The following is a 7,500-nucleotide window of genomic DNA, read 5'->3' as shown; positions in this document are numbered from 1 at the left end:
TTACCCCGACCTTTCGGCCTAGGAAGACACGCTGATTCCTTCAGTGTAGCGCGCGTGCGGCCCAGAACATCTAAGGGCATCACAGACCTGTTATTGCTCAATCTCGTGCGGCTAGAAGCCGCCTGTCCCTCTAAGAAGAAAAGTAATCGCTGACAGCACGAAGGATGTCACGCGACTAGTTAGCAGGCTAGAGTCTCGTTCGTTATCGGAATTAACCAGACAAATCGCTCCACCAACTAAGAACGGCCATGCACCACCACCCACCGAATCAAGAAAGAGCTATCAATCTGTCAATCCTTCCGGTGTCCGGGCCTGGTGAGGTTTCCCGTGTTGAGTCAAATTAAGCCGCAGGCTCCACTCCTGGTGGTGCCCTTCCGTCAATTCCTTTAAGTTTCAGCTTTGCAACCATACTTCCCCCGGAACCCAAAAGCTTTGGTTTCCCGGAGGCTGCCCGCCGAGTCATCGGAGGAACTGCGGCGGATCGCTGGCTGGCATCGTTTATGGTTAGAACTAGGGCGGTATCTGATCGCCTTCGAACCTCTAACTTTCGTTCTTGATTAATGAAAACATACTTGGCAAATGCTTTCGCTTCTGTTCGTCTTGCGACGATCCAAGAATTTCACCTCTAACGTCGCAATACGAATGCCCCCGCCTGTCCCTATTAATCATTACCTCGGGTTCCGAAAACCAACAAAATAGAACCGAGGTCCTATTCCATTATTCCATGCACACAGTATTCAGGCGGGCTTGCCTGCTTTAAGCACTCTAATTTGTTCAAAGTAAACGTGCCGGCCCACCGAGACACTCACTCAAGAGCACCCTGGTAGGATTGCAACGGGGTCCGCCTCGGGACGCACGAGCACGCACGAGGCGCGTCGCACGCCTTCAGCTCGCCCCACCGGCAGGACGTCCCACGATACATGCCAGTTAAACACCGACGGGCGGTGAACCAACAGCGTGGGACACAAATCCAACTACGAGCTTTTTAACCGCAACAACTTTAATATACGCTATTGGAGCTGGAATTACCGCGGCTGCTGGCACCAGACTTGCCCTCCAATAGATACTCGTTAAAGGATTTAAAGTGTACTCATTCCGATTACGGGGCCTCGGATGAGTCCCGTATCGTTATTTTTCGTCACTACCTCCCCGTGCCGGGAGTGGGTAATTTGCGCGCCTGCTGCCTTCCTTGGATGTGGTAGCCGTTTCTCAGGCTCCCTCTCCGGAATCGAACCCTGATTCCCCGTTACCCGTTACAACCATGGTAGGCGCAGAACCTACCATCGACAGTTGATAAGGCAGACATTTGAAAGATGCGTCGCCGGTACGAGGACCGTGCGATCAGCCCAAAGTTATTCAGAGTCACCAAGGCAAACGGACCGGACGAGCCGACCGATTGGTTTTGATCTAATAAAAGCGTCCCTTCCATCTCTGGTCGGGACTCTGTTTGCATGTATTAGCTCTAGAATTACCACAGTTATCCAAGTAACGTGGGTACGATCTAAGGAACCATAACTGATTTAATGAGCCATTCGCGGTTTCACCTTAATGCGGCTTGTACTGAGACATGCATGGCTTAATCTTTGAGACAAGCATATGACTACTGGCAGGATCAACCAGGGAGCTGCGTCAACTAGAGCTGAGCAGCCGGCCGCCCGGGAGTGTGTCCCGGGGGCCCGCGCGAACACGCAAGCGTCCGCTCAATTATTCTGCAAACAGGAGGAGGCTGAGCTCCCCTGCACGATACACCTCGAAACCCTCTCAGGTCCCGGCGGCGCGCAGCGCCGTCCTAAGTACTTGGTCGGGTTCGAGAGAGGCGCAATCGCCCGGAGTTTGGCGAGTAGACGCTTTAGGTGCGACCACCCGTGCTCCCAACTGAGCTTGCCGCTGCCGACAGAGGCCCGGGAGCGTGCTGTCGTGGCATTGCCGGCGGGAGACAACACGCGCCACCTACGGTGGCCGGCAGCTCCAACGCCAGCGCCACAGAAGGACAAAAGCCCCACTTGGGTGCCGAAGCGAACTCTCCCAGCACAGCGCACGCGCCAACACGTCCGCACAGCTGCGATACAAACCACCTGCGAGAACCGCAGAGGCGACCGAGCAGCAGACGGCGTCGCGGCGCCGAGCGCCGGGCGGCGGCGCATCCTCAGCGCACACAGTCCTCAATCGGACCAGCACACTGCAGATGTCCACCGCGCTTCGCACCGGGCCCGCGAGGACCTACTTTGGCCGCACGGCGCCGCGTGCAGGGTGCGCCGGCGCGCAGCTGCGCCGCCTGCCGCCTCCGTCGGCCGGCGCGCCTGCCACTGGCCGCCCCCACCAGCCGGCTGTAGCGCGTGCGCCCACGCACCGCGCGGCCAGCACGCCGGGAGGCCCCCCCTCACCGGCCAGGGACGGTCCCACCCAGCCACCGCCGCGTATCGCTTCACACCCACATGCCATTCACGTTCGTGGGCATGGTGGGTATCGCTGAAACAACCGGTTGGTAGCTCAACCGATCGTCGCCATCACTGATTCACCTCTAGCGAGAACAACCGCACCACAACGGTTTACCAGTTGTTCATTTGCGTAACGTCACCAGCAAACGTAGACGTCCATCGCCATTTGCAAATTCAACGATTGTTGCATGCCTGTGTCAGGTGTCACGACACACTATGTCTGCCCACATACACGCAACAACATGTGCACGCTTCGCGAACACGTGGAAGGTGGCCCCCGTACGTATGCGATGTCCATTGCGCGAACGACTGTCAACCGGCCTCTGTCGCATGTCGCAGATGTGGAACGCAGTGCACCATGCTGTCACGGTGTGTGAGAAGAGACGACTACGTCTGACAACACGCGCCACTACATCAACAGACGGCTCATGCTGATCGCCATCCAGGGCATACCACACTGCAATCCGGCTCTTATAGGGAGACGACACATAGCTGAGTGCACAACAGTTGGACCGCATGGTTCGCCGTTGTTGGCGCAGTCGTTGTACGGTCACATGTACCACGATGTATCATTCAGTACATGAGGACCAATGTGCAGTACAGTGTGTGATTTGGACGTACAACATCAGCGGACAGTTGACACAGGCCGTACCACAGCGTAGGCTAAGTGCTTCGCCATGCGAATGCCAATGAACAACTGCGAAGGGCATTGAGCATGTACGTCCTGCTGCCATCCACATTACAGTGTATCGCTGCAAGGTGTTTAACATGAAGCGATACACTGGGGACCAGGCAGTGCGAGTAGCAAACTATATTGCGGGGGTTGCAGTTAGGCAACACTACACTAATTTAACGCGTCGTATGACAATTACAGAGCGGGTTAAGGCCCAACGTGTGTTGGGTTAAGGCCCAACGTGTGTTGGGTTAAGGCCCAACGTGTGTTGGGTTAAGGCCCAACGTGTGTTGGGTTAAGGCCCAACGTGTGTTGGGTTAAGGCCCAACGTGTGTTGGGTTAAGGCCCAACGTGTGTTGGGTTAAGGCCCAACGTGTGTTGGGTTAAGGCCCAACGTGTGTTGGGTTAAGGCCCAACGTGTGTTGGGTTAAGGCCCAACGTGTGTTGGGTTAAGGCCCAACGTGTGTTGGGTTAAGGCCCAACGTGTGTTGGGTTAAGGCCCAACGTGTGTTGGGTTAAGGCCCAACGTGTGTTGGGTTAAGGCCCAACGTGGGTTGGGTTAAGGCGCAACGTGGGTTGGGTTAAGGCCCAACGTGGGTTGGGTTAAGGCGCAACGTGGGTTGGGTTAAGGCGCAACGTGGGTTGGGTTAAGGCGCAACGTGGGTTAGGTTAAGGCGCAACGTGGGTTAGGTTAAGGCGCAACGTAGGTTAGGTTAAGGCGCAATATAGGTTAGGTTAAGGCGCAATATAGGTTAGGTTAAGGCGCAATATAGGTTAGGTTAAGGCGCAATATAGGTTAGGTTAAGGCGCAATATAGGTTAGGTTAAGGCGCAATATAGGTTAGGTTAAGGCGCAACGTAGGTTAGGTTAAGGCGCAACATAGGTTAGGTTAAGGCGCAACATAGGTTAGGTTAAGGCGCAACATGGGTTAGGTTAAGGCGCAATATAGGTTAGGTTAAGGCACAATATGGGTTAGGTTAAGGCACAATATGGGTTAGGTTAAGGCACAATATGGGTTAGGTTAAGGCACAATATGGGTTAGGTTAAGGCACAATATGGGTTAGGTTAAGGCACAATATGGGTTAGGTTAAGGCACAATATGGGTTAGGTTAAGGCACAATATGGGTTAGGTTAAGGCACAATATGGGTTAGGTTAAGGCACAATATGGGTTAGGTTAAGGCACAATATGGGTTAGGTTAAGGCACAATATGGGTTAGGTTAAGGCACAATGTGGGTTAGGTTAAGGCACAACGTGGGTTAGGTTAAGGCACAACGTGGGTTAGGTTAAGGCACAACGTGGGTTAGGTTAAGGCACAACGTGGGTTAGGTTAAGGCACAACGTGTGTTAGGTTAAGGCACAACGTGGGTTAGGTTAAGGCACAACGTGGGTTAGGTTAAGGCGCAATATAGGTTAGGTTAAGGCACAATATGGGTTAGGTTAAGGCACAATATGGGTTAGGTTAAGGCACAATATGGGTTAGGTTAAGGCACAATATGGGTTAGGTTAAGGCACAATATGGGTTAGGTTAAGGCACAATATGGGTTAGGTTAAGGCACAATATGGGTTAGGTTAAGGCACAATATGGGTTAGGTTAAGGCACAATATGGGTTAGGTTAAGGCACAATATGGGTTAGGTTAAGGCACAATATGGGTTAGGTTAAGGCACAATATGGGTTAGGTTAAGGCACAATGTGGGTTAGGTTAAGGCACAACGTGGGTTAGGTTAAGGCACAACGTGGGTTAGGTTAAGGCACAACGTGGGTTAGGTTAAGGCACAACGTGGGTTAGGTTAAGGCACAACGTGTGTTAGGTTAAGGCACAACGTGGGTTAGGTTAAGGCACAACGTGGGTTAGGTTAAGGCACAACGTGGGTTAGGTTAAGGCACAACGTGGGTTAGGTTAAGGCACAATACGGGTTAGGTTAAGGCACAATACGGGTTAGGTTAAGGCACAATACGGGTTAGGTTAAGGCACAATACGGGTTAGGTTAAGGCACAATACGGGTTAGGTTAAGGCACAATACGGGTTAGGTTAAGGCACAATACGGGTTAGGTTAAGGCACAATACGGGTTAGGTTAAGGCACAATACGGGTTAGGTTAAGGCACAATACGGGTTAGGTTAAGGCACAATACGGGTTAGGTTAAGGCACAATACGGGTTAGGTTAAGGTACAATACGGGTTAGGTTAAGGCACAATACGGGTTAGGTTAAGGCACAATACGGGTTAGGTTAAGGCACAATATGGGTTAGGTTAAGGCACAATATGGGTTAGGTTAAGGCACAATATGGGTTAGGTTAAGGCACAATATGGGTTAGGTTAAGGCACAATATGGGTTAGGTTAAGGCACAATATGGGTTAGGTTAAGGCACAATATGGGTTAGGTTAAGGCACAATATGGGTTAGGTTAAGGCACAATATGGGTTAGGTTAAGGCACAATATGGGTTAGGTTAAGGCACAATATGGGTTAGGTTAAGGCACAATATGGGTTAGGTTAAGGCACAATATGGGTTAGGTTAAGGCACAATATGGGTTAGGTTAAGGCACAATATGGGTTAGGTTAAGGCACAACGTGGGTTAGGTTAAGGCACAACGTGGGTTAGGTTAAGGCACAACGTGGGTTAGGTTAAGGCACAACGTGGGTTAGGTTAAGGCACAACGTGGGTTAGGTTAAGGCACAACGTGGGTTAGGTTAAGGCACAACGTGGGTTAGGTTAAGGCACAACGTGGGTTAGGTTAAGGCACAATACGGGTTAGGTTAAGGCACAATACGGGTTAGGTTAAGGCACAATACGGGTTAGGTTAAGGCACAATACGGGTTAGGTTGAGGCACAATACGGGTTAGGTTAAGGCACAATACGGGTTAGGTTAAGGCACAATACGGGTTAGGTTAAGGCACAATACGGGTTAGGTTAAGGCACAATACGGGTTAGGTTAAGGCACAATACGGGTTAGGTTAAGGCACAACGTGGGTTAGGTTAAGGCACAACGTGGGTTAGGTTAAGGCACAACGTGGGTTAGGTTAAGGCACAACGTGGGTTAGGTTAAGGCACAACGTGGGTTAGGTTAAGGCACAACGTGGGTTAGGTTAAGGCACAATACGGGTTAGGTTAAGGCACAATACGGGTTAGGTTAAGGCACAATACGGGTTAGGTTAAGGCACAATACGGGTTAGGTTAAGGCACAATACGGGTTAGGTTAAGGGACAATACGGGTTAGGTTAAGGCACAATACGGGTTAGGTTAAGGCACAATACGGGTTAGGTTAAGGCACAATACGGGTTAGGTTAAGGTACACATTGTTGTAAGGAAAGGTGTTTTGGGGGGGGGGGGGCCGGTTTGTTGATTGTGATTATCGTAAGTAAATGACTGCGGCATCATCTGATTTGCCACGTCAGGGTGCACCTTTGGCTCATAACAGGCGGCGCTCTGATTCCATGCTTGTGGCAGACCTGTGTCTTTCATTCCTGCCATTGTTTGTGTGCTGTGACAGGAGGCAGTATTGTGATGTTGGGTGTACCCCTGTGTAGGACATGTGTGGGTGTTGGTGGCTTAGCTGAGCAATGGTGGTTGTCGGAAGGGTGGGATATTCTGTTTTGTGAGTGGACCTCCCGGTCTGGTTATGATAGTGTGGATAGTCTAATGTGGCGGAGAGGATGCACTGGGTGTTGTTCCATGCTGGTGCTTACATATTGTCTCTGTGCCTGTTACAGGCAGAGAGTAGTGCGTGATAAGAGTGTCTGGCTGACGTGTGGTTGTGATTGTGAGCAGAGTCTTTCAGCATGTATACGGACAGTTGTATACATTATCTGTATTTTGATGGCTCTATCTATTACTAATCAGCGCCGTGTATACGTTTCATCCGGTTCCAGTCGAAACTGTTGTATCTCTGTACATTAGTGACACGGCGAGGCCGCCATGTAGTTACTCGTCTCGGCAGCTTCCACCGGTGTATGGCAAATGATTATAAGGAATCAGTCTAGTCGTCAATACCGATAGTGTGACGTCACATGTCTGGGGTGGGGGACGCTGCGCCCTTCCGGTGGGTCATGGCCTAGAAAGACTCTTCCCACGCAGGGGGGCTTGGACTGTCATTGACTCTTCCGAGTAATATACTTGCCGTACGTTTTTGCGACTGCGAGTGCAACGCTCACCGGTACCGACATGGATGGAGCGCCTCCTAGCTGACCGCTGAGCATCTGCATTCGTACAGAGAGCAACGCGATCGCGTCTGTAGCTCGTAAGTGGTACAGCTCGCAGCTCATGTATAGGGACAGCGGGAATGTCGCATATTGGACATAACTCTTCATGAAACGCACGTTATAGGGGTGGATTGCACATTGCGCGTGCGAGCAAAGTCCGCCGTTCATCCGCTGGAGTTGCGGGTTG

General features: G+C 51.5%; 1 non-coding gene across 1 annotated transcript in view; it reads right to left on the bottom strand.

The window, feature by feature from the left end:
- The window catches only part of LOC124560818, a 1,910-nt gene extending 287 nt beyond the window's left edge, over positions 1–1,623 (bottom strand). Inside the window, exon 1 of the ribosomal RNA XR_006969328.1 lies at positions 1–1,623. This exon is cut by the window's left edge and continues 287 nt beyond it. This is a non-coding gene — a ribosomal RNA (small subunit ribosomal RNA).
- Positions 1,624–7,500: the final 5,877 nt, after the last annotated feature.

Source organism: Schistocerca americana, unplaced genomic scaffold (genome assembly GCF_021461395.2).
Source record: "Schistocerca americana isolate TAMUIC-IGC-003095 unplaced genomic scaffold, iqSchAmer2.1 HiC_scaffold_112, whole genome shotgun sequence".
Lineage (NCBI taxonomy): Eukaryota > Metazoa > Arthropoda > Insecta > Orthoptera > Acrididae > Schistocerca > Schistocerca americana.
This window is presented reverse-complemented; position numbering and strand designations above follow the sequence as displayed.